Source organism: Chelonus insularis, unplaced genomic scaffold (genome assembly GCF_013357705.1).
Source record: "Chelonus insularis isolate UGA/USDA-ARS -01 unplaced genomic scaffold, ASM1335770v1 contig_406_pilon, whole genome shotgun sequence".
In the NCBI taxonomy this organism is placed as follows: Eukaryota; Metazoa; Arthropoda; class Insecta; order Hymenoptera; family Braconidae; genus Chelonus; species Chelonus insularis.
In genome coordinates, this window is record NW_023276563.1 from 665,263 (window position 1) to 683,002 (window position 17,740).

Below are 17,740 nucleotides of genomic sequence, written 5' to 3' on the forward strand. Positions count from 1 at the left end.
TTTCACTTTAATTTGCGCTACAGAAGTACGCCTCAGGATAAATAATGCTAGCTTACAAATTATTTTCAGTATTTTAACTGTCTCGTATCGGTCATATAATTTCTTTTTTACAAAAAAAAAAAAGATTCTTTTTTTCAATCTATTTTTATTCATTAATTTTTTCCACTAAATCCATTAATTACACCTAGTAAAAACCAATAATTAAATCGTCCCTGTCGAGAATAATATTCTCACTACTTCATTGAATATTTAAAACTTTAAATTATTTAAAAACGGCATTGTCATTTAGTTGAAATATTTTACTTTCTACCAATCGCTGACTATTAATCATGCATTGATTTATTTGATAAATTCATAGAACAAAAATATTTCAACCTTTTCAAATAGATAGGAAACAATTAAAAACTGATATCCATATAAATATTAATTTTCGATAAATTGAAAACGATTTCTCCAATCACGATAATGTCGCAATGCTCTACATATCTTTTTCTCGAAATCGATCACATTCACGATGGTAATAAAGATCGTGAGCGAAGGGGAATCACCGATGAGAATCTTGTCTTGCAATCGTGCAATGTTTGCAAGGAGTATCCAAATGAACATTGATTTATCTATAAAAAAGATATACTCTCTCTTGTTTTTAACTTTTACTTCTTTTCATTTCATTCATTTCATCAGGTCCATTAATAACTTTAAATTAAATTTGTTAATATACACATAATTCAGTATAGTAGTTGTGAAATTTATATTAATAGATCGTTAACTTTGTTCTTCTTAGATAATACCAAGTAACGAGTAGGTGATGTCGAAATGAATCGTTGATCCTTGACGTCGATGATGAGTCTTGAAATATATATAGATATAATTGACCAAATAGGCGTTGGTTAGATGCAATTATATGTTTCTATGGAATTTATATCATGATAATAAACCAATTTAATTTCTAATGATTTCTTTGGAGATTCTAGATGCTGAAAAAATAGATTATTTTGATAGTTGAAAAACGATTTCCTTTTGTTTCAAACTATGAGATAGAGTAGAGAGTAATAGACTAGACGAAACAGTTCATTTATTTAGAAAACTATCAGAGAAAGAACTCTCGGTGAAGTTTAATCAATTTCCAGTCTACTTCGGTATTCATTGTACTTATACCATTTGTCAGTTTTAATTTAAAAATTAATTCTCATGTCTTCAAATATATTATTCATGAATGAGAAGAAAGTTATAGCCAACTTGAAAAATTTTTTTCAATGTTACTAAGAAATATTCAGTTTTGCAAGTTAAGAAATGATTTATTAGAAGACATAAGTGAATGATTTTGATTGCAATGAAATGTCAATATATCATGTTTTCCTTTTTGACAACCCTATGTTACCTTCTACCTTCTCTGGCTGCTAAGAAAACATTTATATACTGTATTTGGTAAAAATAAAATCGATTAGACTCTATTCACTAAAGAAATAACTAAATAAAAAGCTTGCTGTGATATAACGCAATCGATTCTCACATCAAAGTAGAGGAATGAAAAAAAAATTATTTAAAAAAACGTTGACAACAACAATACAGCTCACGAGATCTTTCATCCGATATATTTTATGTCGTTCATTCGTGAATTTCCAAGCAAATCGCGATGGCTAGAGAGAAACAGGCTTGTTTATCGATTTTATAACTCGACCGTGTAGTTGAGGTAAAGCATGTAAAGTTCATTGTTAATATTTATTTTTGTTCAAGACAAAAATATAAAACCAATATTAAATTATTTGTTCTATTTTTGTCTCAAGAATTTTATTCGATTTATTGAATTTTTCTCTGATAGCAACCAAAAATTCTAATAATAAGATGTATTATTCATCAATCGTTTGGGTAAGCTTAACTTGGTACCTTATGCTAATACAGCACCTGGAACAAAATGGATGTTACGGTCAGTTGATGTTATGTCAAACGTAGCATGACCATTTACTCCATTTCTGTTAGGTCAATTGTTAGTTTTGAAAACCCAAGAACTTTCTGTATACCCATCTCCAGATTTCAAAACATCCGTGAGAAATCATTTTCTTCAAGCTACATTAACAGTGAAAAATATACGTGTTATTTCTTCATCTTCAATATCTTACACAAAATCTTCGAAATTTTCTTCACCAACTTTTCACGTGTGACTGAATTACATAATGGTTGTCATCATTATCAAGACAATTCTCATCATTTTTATACCGTTCATCAAAAATATCTGAACAATTCATCCAAGAAAACATGCTAGATGGTCTGATTTCTTTAGTATGTAATGATTAAAAAGAAGGTGCTTGTATTTAAGTTCATTAGAGTCATTGTTTGACTCTCACTAGGTCCATTGTGCTTGATAAATTATTTTTTTCATTCACTCCTGCCCCTACATTTTTTTTTCTAACGTTCTTTTCTTCTCAAATCAGTTCATTTTGTGATTCATCTCAACCTCTTTTAGTAGTAGACTTGTTTTTTAATTAATTACACCTTTCAAACCTACATTTAAATATTGTAATAATAGGGTCCAAGATTAAGAGCTTGAATAATATTGAGTAGGTTATAATTAAACTATTTACGGGTATCTATTGTTAAATAAAAATGTAACGTGCTTTACGATTTCCTATGTCGTGTAGTTTATTGATCTTTAGTCTATATAGATATAATTCTTCTTTTCAATTCCAGATTAACAAAGAATATTATTTTTTTATGAAAAAGTCTAGCATGAGTTTGGATAATAATCGATAACAGTATTTTTTAGCTCTGGATGTATTATTCCATTGTGAGCTTGCATAACAATATTACTTCAGATAGAAAGTAGAAAGTAAATGATATTCAAATAAATATATAATTGATTTTCTGTACATCAATTTTTCATTCGGTGATCTGTTTCGTTTAGACTTAATTCATCACATCACATATCAATAAGAAAAGTTTAGAAACTACAATTCATGCTTAAAAGCCCCAAAACAGTTAGTAAATGCGGGCAGGATGAGGTGGATTACATGAATGGTTGTCTGGTGACAATTGATATCTGATCATGAGGATGATAATCATGGTGGTACCCCAAGGTTTGTTGAGTCATTGAGATTAATCGACGTGTGTCTTTTGTGTCAACAAAATCACCATCATCTTTGTAAAATGCACCTATCAATAAGTAAAGAATGTCTCTCAGAGATCATTGAACAGTTATGACGGATTTGTGATCACAAAGAGATGCTTTTAGGGATGGAAGGTCCAGTAGGCTGGCGATGAGAATGAGGAAAGAGGTGCTGGTGGCTTGTAAGATCCAAGGAGTAAGATAGACCGACGATGTGAATATCTCACGGCAAAATCTTTGGGGTCGGTCGTTGTCCATCGAATGAGGGTGATTTATCGTCATTGAAATGCACTGTGGTCGAAAGTAAGAGAGAGAAAAACAGACGAAGAGGTAGGCCAATCCTCTATCGTTTCTTTTCCTGTGCATTTCTCATCTTCACTTCTCTCTCAAGTCCACGCCCTGGCTTCGTTCAATGTCCGATAATGTTAACGTACCTGTCGCAATGTAAAAGAGTCCGAACCACTCGAGATTAGCTCCATCATCCCTCATTTGCAAGATCACAGACATCCTTTGATCATCCAAGATTTATGTTCGATATCTTCCATGAGATTTTATGTGCTTCTATGTAAGTGATTTCAATCTTGCTTTTTTTCTGTGATCAATCGATAAACATTTTACTCGCAAAAGTTACAAAATCACTGAGTAATGAAATTATATTTTATCTTATAGATAATGGATATTTTTAATTATCCAATCTACTAAATTATTCTCTTCAATGATTATTATCATTTCCATCATGATTAATTATGAGTTGAACATAATTTTTCAAATTAATCTTGAAGTAAATATTTATTTTGAAAATCTGACATTGGAGTGATAATAACATTCAATACAAAGTGTGCCTCATTATAGCATTCACAAATTAAGTGAAAAGTTTGATTTTTCAAGTTATTTACTTGTCATTTTGTCACGGTTTAACAAAACAGATATATAAGTAACTTGAGAGCTTCTTTAATGCACACAATCGACATAGTTTACGACAATTTGTAGATAACTGGGCAACAAACAAACAATTCTGAGCTACAAATCTACATTCCACGGGCTCTTGGTCACCATTATTCTAAATATATACTTTAGAAGTCTAGAGCATGTATCTACAAGCGCTAAAATATTTTCTAATTGTCACGAAAGAAGGTTCAAGTTTCCAACTCTTCAAAGTTTTCCCTTAGGTACTGTTATATTTTCCCAGTCACGTCCTTTTTCTCTTTATCAGCATACCTCTCAAGAATCCTAACATCTTTTTTACTGGCTTCAAGGAATAATGTTTCTTCTTCTAGTTTTCCACATTCATGGGTTTTATCCAATATATATTACTTGAGTATATTTATCTTTTACGTTAACATATTTAATCTGTGCAAATAAGTTTTGAGTATTTAAATAGGTAAAACATGTGTATCGTGACTCTCCTCATGCAGAGAGAGAGCTGTACAACTATTTCTGAACCACACACTAGCCTGGGCGTTCCACGTTTCTCATTTTCGCTCTGCAACCAAATATAGATCGAATATTATTTCATTGAATAACATCAGGCGGAAGAAATAAAAAAGAAAAAAAATATATAAAATATATTTCCTAGGGGGCACGTGGATTTAATTTTAGATCATTAATTCGTCAGCTTTTAGGCTAAAAACTTACTGGGTGAATTTATTTTTCCAATTTATCTTATGATGATTTCCCTCCTTTATTATTATTTTTGTTACTACAAATCTTCTGATTAATCCAACAACCTAAAATATATCTTTAGAAACTCCAGTTCTCCAAGACTTCGGTAATTATTCTTCATGGCTTCTCGTATATTTGATGAATTAATGATACATCAAGTAAAGGTTATATCGTGAAGTGGAATGGAATAAAAATTGCTAGGAAAGTAAATAAACAAGTAAGTTATAATTAGATAAAATTAGAAGAAAATTCTTTGACCTATCTATGTTTGAAAAGTTACAAATTTAATTTTTCCACTTAACCCACAAAAGTACAAACAAAGCATGCTTGATGACTTTGTTGATGTTTCATAAGACTATAAGTTACATAGTCACCTTTTGAAGATAGAAAAAAAAACCGCTAAATATTAACCAAGAGAAGCATTTGAATTACGGTAGCTACGTTAATCGTTTTATAATCGAGACAAGTTTATGCATGAGCCGTTAAAACCACAAAAAAGAGCAATACCGCCGTTTCTCGCTAGAGTTTAATCACCCGCAATTCCCCTGCTCTTCACCGTCTCCTTGCCTATTAACTGCCATCTAACTTTTTTTTCATTTTCTTCTATGAATAAAATTACAGAATACTACTTTATCAATAGACAGAAAATTCTCGGATGGTAACTTTATTTTGACCGACAAAGCACAAATTACCAAGCGATTCTTCACCGCTAGATGTCTCTAACGCTGTCTTCACTATGCGTTGTAATTAATTCCGCAGTGTGATAAAATTACCGCTGTAATTATCTTTTAATTACTTTTGACGCCAGGAATTACGTGAAAGACAATTATTCGGATGTATTTTATTTCCGTGATGGATAATGGAAACTGGGTTACTTTTAAAGAAAACTAGAAAAAGGTTGTGTTGTTTGTATAGAATAATACGAAAGAGATTCAAAGTTAAAATAAAAAACAACATGCATGAATTAACCTGACACATGTTGGAATACATTGAATGAATGTTTTTGGTTATAACAAACCAATAAAAAGACTAATCGAGTGGTTTGAAATATGAAAAAGTACTAACGGGATACAAAGAAGTTGCTTGGTAGGTCAAAAGTAACCGAGTTGAATATAGAAGCCAACAGTTCAGTATAAAAAAGTTATATTGGCGGTTTAAAAGGAGTAAATTGAAATCTTTGAGACATTTTTCAAATCTTTTTGTTATCCTGTTAAGGATCCGTTTGTATATACACAGTGCTTAAGTTATTGTTGACCCGACTGTCAAGAGTTCCCTGTAATGAAAGCTCGTATTTTTCAAAGTTTATTGCATCTCCTCTTTCCTCCTCACGTTAGTACATCTTCTGCCTACGCTTCTGTAATGATACCGAGCTGTAAGTAATCCTGTACCTTCACGATAATTACATAATTAATAAAAAAATTTTTTAATCTGAGTTCTCATTAATTTTAAATTTTCTTTGAAAAAACAATATTTAAATTCATTTATTACTAGGTTAATGACCTTTTTAACAATTAAACTTTTAATCTACACTAATTTGAAACAGAACTTTATTGTTAAGCCAAAAATTATGTTAATAGAGTTTTAATTTTTCAAATAATTACAATTCTTAATGAATTATTATTAGAAAAGCTAAAAATATTTTATTTTCAATGATTATGTACTCATTTTCTTTTAATTATAACTAATGGATACAATTTTTATATAAATATTTTATGTCCTTATTTTTAAATTTATAAAAAATTTTTGCTTTACTAAGTGTATATATTAGATCAGATTGTATCGATTGTTTAATAACTTTCATATCTTTTCTAAGACCTTGACGTGTTTGAAAAAGTATGTATAATATAAAATCATTAGCACAAATGATATTTGTCCTTTCGTAATAGCTCAACGCCTCCAAGAAGCATGTACTCCATAATGAACTCTTGATGCGTGTATCAAATATAATTTTCATTTCTCGGTTGGTAGAGCAAGATTTAGATATTTACTAGCACTCCAGGCGAAACGGTATGCCTTGTGATGTCATAATAAAATTTCTATGTGGGTTGTGGTAGGTCCAGATATTCTAGCTTTACGCAATCATTATTTCTATGTAATCTCCACTTCGACTTGGACTCCAAAGCAAACAATAAAAATTATTTCAATACGCACTCACCTTACAATCGTATCGGTCACGCTGACATTTTTTCGGTTTATTTGTTACGATTGTATTGATAAAATTCATTCTGACATAAACCAATGTTTAATCGACACACATTAATTACTTTAAAGTAATTCTAACACCTCTAGATGGTGTGTGAAAAATACGTAGGCGTTAATTTGTTGTAGAGAGGAAATAGAATTCAAACATTAATCGCAATTAAAATGGCCAACGACTTTGATCTATGGTGATATTACATTCTCAATTATTTTAGTTCCATATCCGGGTGTCGAAAGCTGATTCATTACATCAGGTGATCACGCCTGCGATCGACATATCAGGAATAATTGCTCCGATATTCAGAATTAATTAATCTTGTTTGAAACATATAATACCTGTTGTATTAAATAAATATCCTTTAGATATTTCATAAAAATTACAATAGGATTATTGAATTAAAAGATTAATGAAATAATTTACAGTAGAAATTTATTTTCTCTACAACTTTTACTTTAGATTGAATCAAATTATTATTTTCAATTCCAAACTAAAATATTCAACACAAATTTTTCATAGTTAGCGAAGTATACTGATAGTTCAAAAATAGTTTTGCTATAAAAAATATTTTTAACAATATTTATAGTTGATAATTTTATTGAAAAGATATTGAAAGACATGCAAACTATTCTAGTGAGTAGTAATATATTTTTTTTAATAAAAAAAATTGAATATACAGCAGGGTGGAATCTTTTGAGAGTGGGTGAGAAAAACGAAAAATAAAGATTTCTCAAGTCTTTGACCTGAGGGTGTAAAGACATCTGTGAAATTCGAATCTAAAAATTAATATAATTCCAAACTTTATCCCAAATCCATTTTCAATCATTTCTTTTATTCAATCATCAACTCCATTCACTTCTTTCATGTATTTAATCAAACTTATGATAATATCTTCATACTTTAGTTTGTTTCAAACAAATAAAATTTTCTTAAAGTTTAATTACATTCATTCAATATTATCTTTGTATATTAAATAACAATTACATCAATCAATTGAGTTTTTTATTATCACACATTGTCGCCTACTTGTATTTTTCTCTTGACTCTTTTTCTTTTAATGTTTGCCTTAATATGTCACGCTGAAAATCTATTTCAACGCCTCTACCGCTGTGACTTGGCTTTCTTTTTTTTTTATTTATGTCTCAACAAATATCCACAAATGCTCTTTGACATTTTGAAATTATTTCTCACCCTCAACACACTAGGAAGAACAAAACAACGAGAAATGGTAAAAAAAATGTCTCGTTTTTTGAATAGTAAAATATGATGAATAACAAAACACAACATAAATACGATGCAAGATAGAAAATAGGGAAAAATAGGTATCGATTATTTTATTTTCTTAGGGTAGTAGAAAAATCGGGGCTAAATCATCGGGATAAGAGGCCAACTAGTGTTATAACGAGGGCGCAAGAAGAATCCGTAGAAGACAGAGTAGGGAAAGGAGAAAGAATAAAACGAGCAAAGAGCCAAGCCAAAGGACTCGTAGAGGGTGGAGTTGCGTCATGGACTGTAGAGAGACAGAGTTGGAGAGTAGTAGAATGGGGCAACGAGGGTATAGAGGGATGTTCTTGGGAGAGTGAGACCTGCGCGCGAATTTCCCGCGTTCGACCAACCTCATATTGATCCCATCCCCTTGCTCGTACCAACACCCCTTGTATGAGTTCATCACACAGAATCGCAGATTCGCGGGCTCCGGATGGTCCAGCAACGTCGTCTCTTGCTTTTCAATCGAAACGTTGTGTGTATAAAAACACTCCATTATTATTTTTTCTATTTTACATTTGTTCACAACATCAAACGCATTTGTTTTATTCTTAAAATTCATTCACCCTCAAATTCTCTAGTTAATCCGATTAAAACCCCCATAAAATTCTAGATATTTGTTTTTTACTCCAACCAGTGAAAGTGTGCGATTGAAAACAATTATTAGTCTTAACTTTGACAAAAAAAAACTGATTTTTTTTAATCAAGAAAGAAGATGAAGAATAAAAATCTGTTGGTTTTGATAATGAATTTATCTAATTAACTTTTGTTTCTTTATTGTGTGAAATCCATGGAATTATCAAGAATAAATTGACTGCAAGAATTGGTGATAAAATTGAGGAAATAAGTCAACAATAACTTTGATAAAATAAAGTTAAATGTAATTAACTAAGGAAAGTGAGTTAATTGTATTAGTTAGCAAATAAAAGGGTTTGTATCGTGTATGTGGATAAATTTATTAGGTATATACAATATAGAAATTCTAGTAACCTTGTTTATGACTTGAAAAGACTTGAGTAATGAGCTGGGACACGCGCCACGTTTTATTTGTATGGCTACGTAAATTGGTAGAGGAGTAATAAGATATCCGATAGATCTATTACGTTTGATGATCAGTCAATGTTGGATATTCTTTGACGATAAATATTTTATAGACATTTAAGGTTGGTTTATTTTAAAACGGGTTGTTCATGTACCAAAGCAACAGTCTGATTCTTGTTCACTTGGACAACCGTTAGCAGATATACATACACAATTTATCCCTAGTGATACCGTTAAATACATTTCGTAGTTATCAATCAGATCATTTGAACATTTCGTCGACATGTTGTGTTGCTTGTACGTTTAATCAGTTAGAAACATATTTTTTTTTATTTATCTCTAACTGCTAAAAGTAATTTTCTAACTGATTTATTTTGATAGATGTTACTAAGTAGGTTTTTTTTTGTTGATAGTAATTATTTAATTTTCATTATCTTGGTTTAATTTATTTTGAAGTATTTAAATATTAATGTTATTTGATGATTGGACATGGAAATATTAATGTGATAATTGTGGTGATTTTGATGATATTCATTCATATGTCATTTCAAACCAATTTATCTAGCTTTTTTGATGATGAATGATAGGAAATAATATATTTGAACGAGTTTACAACTCAATCTTTGTTTAAAATTTCATCATTTGTCATATAGACTCTTTTTCTTCGATTTCAATCTCGTGATGATATACACACAAATGGTAGACAATCGAGGTTAACATAACCAAAACTAATCTTTTATTTTTCTTCAATCTTCTGCTCATTCTCTCATTTTCTTATCATCTCCGTTGTCGAAGTATTGATAAAAAGAATAGGAGAAAATTTCTATCATCATAATACAAATACTCTAAAAGCCAGACAATGTTGAGGAAATGTTTTTATATACATTGAAATTGTATCTGTTAGTTTGTATGCATGACATCGGTTTCAATTTTTTGTTTTGTTTATATGGAAAATAAAATTAAAAAAAAAACCTCGTAAATAGTGCATATATGCATAGCAAATAGAATTGTCTGGATGTGGAAATGTCAATAAGGTGATTCGAGAGGAATTGGTTAAATATTTAATTTTTTTGTTTTCAAACATATTAATTTTATTGAAATTGAAACAAAGAAATATTTTAGCCATTTTTCCATATTTCCTTTCTATTATTTTATGATTCTTTTCAATAAACTATTTGATATTTTTAGACTCTTTATTATTTTCAATTTACTCTTTTCAGAAATAACTTATAAAACAATGATTAACATTTGTATTGATTATTAAGATAAGTCTGAAGATGGAAACAAAGAAGTACTCAGGTCCTGTAAAACACCTAATAACATTTTAAACAATTGAATTTATCAATGTCCATTATCAGGATCATCTAAATCTCTGTATCTTAATCAGTTAAACTTAAGTAAGAAAACCCAAAAAAACCAGAGTAAAAGTTTACACTGATTTTTATCAGAAATTTTCTGGTTGTGAATCTAAAGAAGACTTTACCGTGTCAGTAAGTAGGCGTTGAAGACGTGGGATGTGAATCTGCGGCCTGAGAGAGGCACCCTCTCTTAATGGATTCAGAAGTCCAGCTGAGCGACACAAAGACTTGCTCATTGAGTGCATCGCCCTCAAGTCTCAGTCGCTTCTTTTATTTCCTCCAATCGACTACGAGACAAGAATCCACGATGTTCGCTTGAAATCCTTGGAAATCCTGGTCTTAATTCTCAATGCCGATTTCGGCAAAGGGTTTCTGACTTCTCTTGTCATTCTCCGTTGCATCCGGTTCACGCATGCTCGGGCCGCACCTTTTTCGTCCACTAAACATTTCAACGATGATTGATCGATTAATCTTTCTTTTAAAATTTCATTTATTTGAATATGTCAGTGATGACGGTCAATGATCTAGGTTCATTAAACTCCACAAGTATTCATAAAAATCATCCAATTTATCCCTGGACATGTTACTTCCATTAAATTGACAGTGGTTCATTTTTTCTATTTGCTAAAAAATTCATTAGATCACTCATTAAGGTAAAACTATTAAAAAGTCATTAACTTAATAACATAGTAATCATAATAGAATATCATTATCATATCATATTCTCAGGTATCTTCAAGAAGTTGCATGCAAAAATTCCCCTATTATTATCAACTTTATTTTTAGTTATTTGTCTATTATAAGCTATTAGTAGCAACGTTTTTACGTACTTATAAAATTTTTCGTGATTATTTTTAGCAACAACTTGATGGAAAAAAGCAAGACTTGAAGCCAAAAAGTATTTCCCAAGCTTTACTGGATGCAAAGTAGAAAAACGTTTCTTTAAGTATCATAAAATATATAACGAGCTAAAAAGGGTAATGTAGTTCCAGACGTATTAATGGCACAGATAAATTATCATAATATAAAATTCCTTTGCTCTATTATTAAAGAATAATGCAACTTTGTTCAATTATTTATTTCTGTACATCCAGCGGGAGCTTCTAAATGTCTTGACATGCAACTCTTTGTTGCTTGTCGACGTCCTTGACTTCCAGATTAGGTCGGGACTGCCTTGTTGCGCTTCCAAGAAAGTCTTGGCAACTAAGGTGTCTTCTTTCCTTTGTAGATTCATCTTCTAACCTCTCAGAAACCCGTCAATATGATTAATGAAAAAATTTCATCGACAATCAACTTGATATTAAAAGCCACATAATACTTGATGTCTCAAGTCTAGACATGACTCTTTGAAATATCGCTAATTGCATTACCAAATTTGTCGTTATCTTTTCCCAGAATTATTATTTAGCCTGAGAGTATGTTAATGACTCCTTTTAAATTGTCTTGATTACAGTTTCTGCTAGAAAAAATAATAAATGATGAAAAAGTGTTGGGTATTATCATTTATTTTTATTAATTCTTGTTGAAAAACTTCTAAAGTTGATGATGATTTCTTTCTAGTGCATTTGAATAGAAATCAAAGTAAGAATAAATCAAGAATATAAGTGAGGTGTCTATTAAGTGATCAAGTGATTTCTAACTCAAGTTGATGGTTATTTAATAGTTTAACTTACCTTGTCACGCAATTTAAACGGTTTGCGTGTAAACTATAACAATAAACTTACAGTGGCTTCATTGACTAATTGATGTGATATTAAAAGATAATCACATTATTGGTCTAATTACTAATTGAATATCCGAGTTCATTGTTCAAGTCTATTTTCAATTTCATAATTACATTTGCAGAAATCAATTTTAATTTAATATTTTGATTAAGAATTAAATACAAGGATAGTACAATAGATTTATACCAAAAGTTATCCAGTATATTTCTAAATCTGTTCTAATTGAATATACAAAAGTGGCACATTTATTTCAGAAATTTCAAAGTATGTAAATACTTAAAAAAAATATTTGACAAGAAAAATGGTTGAAATACATTGATGAAATTATCGATCAAATCACCAATAGTTTATGGAAATGAGTATGTAATTAGAATTGTTAATAAAGCAAGAGAGAAAATGTTAAGTTGGAAATTATCCAGTTGGTGTTGCCAAGTGAAATAAACGAGAGAGATCTAGCGACTGACATTGGACAAAAAAAAAGTGAATAGACATTAATTAAATCAATATGGATACACTGGGTCTGCAAGCAGCCCTGGTGAAACTAGATCCAACAACTACAGTGACTCCAATAGCATCTGGAGTTAAACTTTTATCACGTCATCATCGTGGTACACTAGCTGATGTTGATGACACTGATGTAGCTCTATGCCGTGTTTTGGACAGAGATTCACGAGAAACTTTGGAAGAAAGACCAAAAGTTGAACGAAAGCAGTCTGATAGTAATCAGCAGCAGCTCAGTGGAACCAAATGTCCTATCGCAGAGGCAAGGTGACGCCAACCTTGTCTTGGAGTCAACATGATTTACCACACGTATCCACCCCACCGAGGAGGTAAATCACATAAGCATCATCATAGCAAGGAGAAGAGACATCATCATCATACTATACATCATCAGCATCACAAGGCACATGTGGTGAGTTCTAGACTTCGATTGCTACATATATATGCATTCAATTATGCTTACACTGTGCCATTGAATCATATTACATGATCTATTATTGATCAGTCCAATTTCAGGTCTGTTTTAAGTGCCTATTACTCACTGGTTTAATCAAACTAGAGCAATCTTGTTTCAAATTCTACCTCTTTAGTGTATATAGAATTCTCCGGACAATATGCGTTATGCTCTGACTAGTATCCTGATCATTTCGAGTTTCTTGTTCGAATAAATTGTTCAATTATTCATCTCGTGGTTATGGAATTAGATAGAATTACACCCTTCTCTTTCGTCTTTCATTGTTATGATTTATTTTGCTTTATTACGTCTCGCCAGTCTCTAAATCTCAGGATAAATAACGCAATAAAAGAAAATTATTCTGATTAATTTTTCGTGTAGTTTGAAAAGGTTTTTTTTTCTTCATGAGGAGGTAAAAACTTTATTATAATATTTTTTCTAAGTCTGCAGAGGATTTTTTGTGTGGTTGCTTTATGAGACTATACACCTTTGTTACTTTAGCACTTTGTTTTTCTTGAGTTTCTTGTGGCTTATTATGGAATAAAATACGTATTGGGTACGTGAGTGGTGAACTATTTGATCAATGTAGCATCCTAATTTATTATAGAGCTCAACTATTTTATATAAAATTTTTATAATAAATCTCAACAACATTAATCTTGAACTTTTATTTTAAAACAAGGATTCAATATCCTTTTGATGAAATAATAAATTATGAAATCACTATTTATCAAAGGTTGAAGGATTATATTATCAAATAAATAATTAAAATTAATATATTCATTAATGAAAAATAATTAATTGCATAAAATGAACAAAAATTGAATAAATAATAAAATGAGATAATTTAAATGAGCAATTTTATATGCCAGCCAGGATAATGATAATAAATATAAAAGAAAATAAAAACAATGTTTTTACCCCAATGGCCTATTTAATATCATCTTTGAGTGTGAAATCAATTAAAAAGTTTTCATGAATGTAATTAGAGCGAAATAAACGAGTCTTTTTTGGCAATGACAAAGAATCTCCTAATAAAAGGGAAAATAATACAATAATGTATAGGTGGGTGACCGAATATTGGATTTACTTAAAATGCCTCACGTTGTTAGAGTACCATCACGCTTTTTCTCACCCATCCACCCACTGGCACTGATGTGCGTCGCACGCTGATGCCCACATACCAAGTGGTACAGTCGTCAGATCGATATAGTGTCGGCCTGTCTCGGTTTCTCTCCCTTTAGATCTCATGTACATGAGTACTACTTACAAACGCATGCGCAACCACATTTTTTCATATACCCAATTTTCATTCCTATGGGACATGACCTAACTTATGAATAGGCCAGGTTCATTACTAAATTAGAGCACTAACCTTGAATCTCGGTCCACCAAAAGACCGATTAAATGCATTTTATAGCAACAGTTTCGATAATCAATTAAGATGAGGATAGATAGAAATTTTTTTCGGCACTTTAATGATATTATCTTATTTTTTATTAATAAATGAGTGAAACTATTGGATGTTGCATGACCTACTAACGAGAAAATCGGTCAGAATAACACGTTTGAAGACAAATTTCGCTTTTTTTCACTTAATTCTTAACATTTTTTTCAATCTCATGAGGGAAAGTATTCGGACAACCTTCTAATGGATATTTATTCATTTATGGCTGGTATTTTAATATATACCGGTATAAAAAAAAATTGTCATGCTCTTCAATATTGACAATTCAATGTCATTTTAAAATTTCATCGTTTCTGTTTGTATTGGTTTCTGAACATTCAATAGTCACGTAAAAATTTTTTTTTGGCCATTTTAAAAAAAAATTTATTTTCAGAAGTTTTCAAATTACAATTTTTACTCTTTGACAATTACGCACAACTAAAAGTCACGCAGGATGTGCGTGACTCTTTTATGCTCTTGATTTTCCCTGTGAGTGAATGACAGAAATGGAGTAAAAAAAGTGAATAAATAAATAGAAGAATATTTACAGCAGTTGATAATTTTTGAAAAGGTATATTTTGAAAGGAAGGCCATGATGTGTTCACGACGGAAACGTGATGATTATTGCAATTTGACACGGCGCAATTTAACATTGATATAAATATGTAGATCAAGTAACCTTGGTATTCACAAATGTTGCAATTTAGGAGTGAATTTTTGCATAAAAAAATATAAATATGAAAAATTCCATTACCTTTTTTTACTAACGATAAATTACTTTTACAAATGACATACTAAATGTCTTCGATGAAATGCGTAGTAGATTTAATAAACGAGATTTACGAAGCCTGTTTAGAATTCTCACGTGTCTGAAAGAGAAAAGCTCGTCCATTTCTATGTGCTGCAATAAAAAAACAAATATTCGAATTATTAACACGTGCATAGTTGACATTTGATCAGGTCACTTGCAAATTTTGCATAGACGTCAAGCATCAAACTAAAAACAAATATCACGCGAGTCAAGGATTATTGTCTCGACTTCCTAAACTGCTGATAATCCTCTCTTTAATGTCTTCAACGTACGAAGCATGCCAATAAAATTCTAGAAATTGCTACTCTAAAAATGGATCTAATCATTAAAAACTTGCTTGCTATTACGTAGCTGTTTATAGAAATAAAAATTTTTATATTTGCACGTAAAGTTGTTAATTGACAATTATTTTATTACTAAAAATAATATTAATTACTTTGAAAAGATATTTTTTTCTTTATTTTAGAGAATAAAAAATATCTATAGCAATATTGTGGCACGTTTTTTTTACAATCTCATTAGACAGAATTCAACAAAAGCTTCATTTATTTTTAGTGATCGGCTCTTATTACACTTTGTAAATTTAATTTATTCTTTTCGCATGAGTTTTTTGCGAATTACTGCAATTTTAGACATGGAAATTTTTAATTTAATTAATAACTACTTTTTTGCATCGTTATGAAATATCTACTTTCATGATATTATTTGTTTTTCTATTGAATTGTATTTTTTAATAGAAATACTAGTGTATTTATTTCTTTATTTATGTTAGCCTTTTATTTACGTGTTCAATTATAAGCGGATAAAAATATATTTTAATATAATTTATGACTCCGTGATAATTCAAGCTATATGGGAATGAATTTCTCTACTTACATCCATAATGCATCCTCTCGTCTCCCATATAAATTTATAACCGTGACGGTAAAATATAATTGTACACTTATAATAATATGTGTATGTGTGTGCATCGTGTATGATCAGTATCGACCTACAGTTTCAGCCATCCATCAATTCCATATATTTGAGATTATTATATCGGAATTATTTTATTCAATTTTTTCTTATATTTTGATTGAACTTGACGTTATAAAAAAAAATGGTAAAATTATTATTGACCCGGTGTGAATGCAAAACCACAAAATCTAACGGTCAATACTTGAGAGTATTATGATTGAGAGATGTATCTTTATTACTTCATCTAAAATATTATTTTCACACTCTTTTTTCTCAATAAAACTACACAACTCCAATTGGCAATCTTCTTTATTCGATTAATATTAAATATTTTTAAGATATTCTTAACTCATCCTTGGAAGCTTATAAATTAGCTTTAATGTTAATAAAAATGATTATAAAAATTTTTGGAGTATAATTTGTTGATGATTATTTTTGTTTTATGCTTGATCGGTATCGTTTCTCATGCCATATTATTCGAGGTGTAGTAACAGTTGGGGCGTGTACGTATCGTATCAACAGACAAGAATACCGAACAGGGAGGATAGATAGGAAAGACGTATAAAATGAGGGACTACCGATCGAGCCATTTTCCGGTTGAGGCCAGGTCTGGCCTCGAGCCAGTATCGAATTACGAGTGAAACAAGAGTGGCTTGACCTCTTGAAATGTCTGTTGACTCTTTATTTTATTTTTTCTCTACTTTCATCTCTGTCTTTATATTCTTGATAATAAGAATCCAATCACAGATTTTGTCGTCTTAGACTTGGAGCAAACTGATCCTTTTCACTCGTTTTTAGGTCTTCGTTTGAGAAAAATGGTTTTAAATTTTTTTGCTCTCCAGTCCAACGACCTTTCAGTCGACTTATATCAATTCGGCGATCTTTTATGTTAAAAAATAAGATGAAATCAAATTTAAAGTTTCTTTTTAGTGGTATATAATAAATCTTGGATGTGGTATAAGAATATTTTGTCCCTTGGCAACATCGATTTTGAAACCAAGAACCAAGATATTTCTTTTATATATATTTTTTTTCTTATTTTTTTTTTCACTCCGTTTTTTTTTTATTCTACTTCATTTCCATTATCAACTCAATTTTTTTCGTTGAATATTCATTGATTCGTTATCAAATTTGTACCCATAGCTTACAGCGAACTACAGCTAGAAAGTGCCTCTGAATTTTCATCTGAATCTTTTCTTGACAAGGAGAAAAAAAACTAGAC

The 17,740-nt window shown here is 30.4% G+C and overlaps 1 protein-coding gene and 1 long non-coding RNA gene across 2 annotated transcripts in view; one reads left to right on the forward strand and one right to left on the reverse strand.

The window, feature by feature from the left end:
* Positions 1 to 17,740, forward strand: part of LOC118069282 (cyclin-dependent kinase 13-like) — a 97,093-nt gene that overhangs the window by 35,581 nt on the left and 43,772 nt on the right.
* On the reverse strand, positions 3,808 to 5,274 carry LOC118069284 (uncharacterized). Its single transcript, XR_004690599.1, has 3 exons — positions 5,137 to 5,274; positions 4,736 to 4,959; positions 3,808 to 4,583 (listed from the first exon to the last, which is right to left on the reverse strand). It is a non-coding gene; the product is annotated as an uncharacterized lncRNA (long non-coding RNA).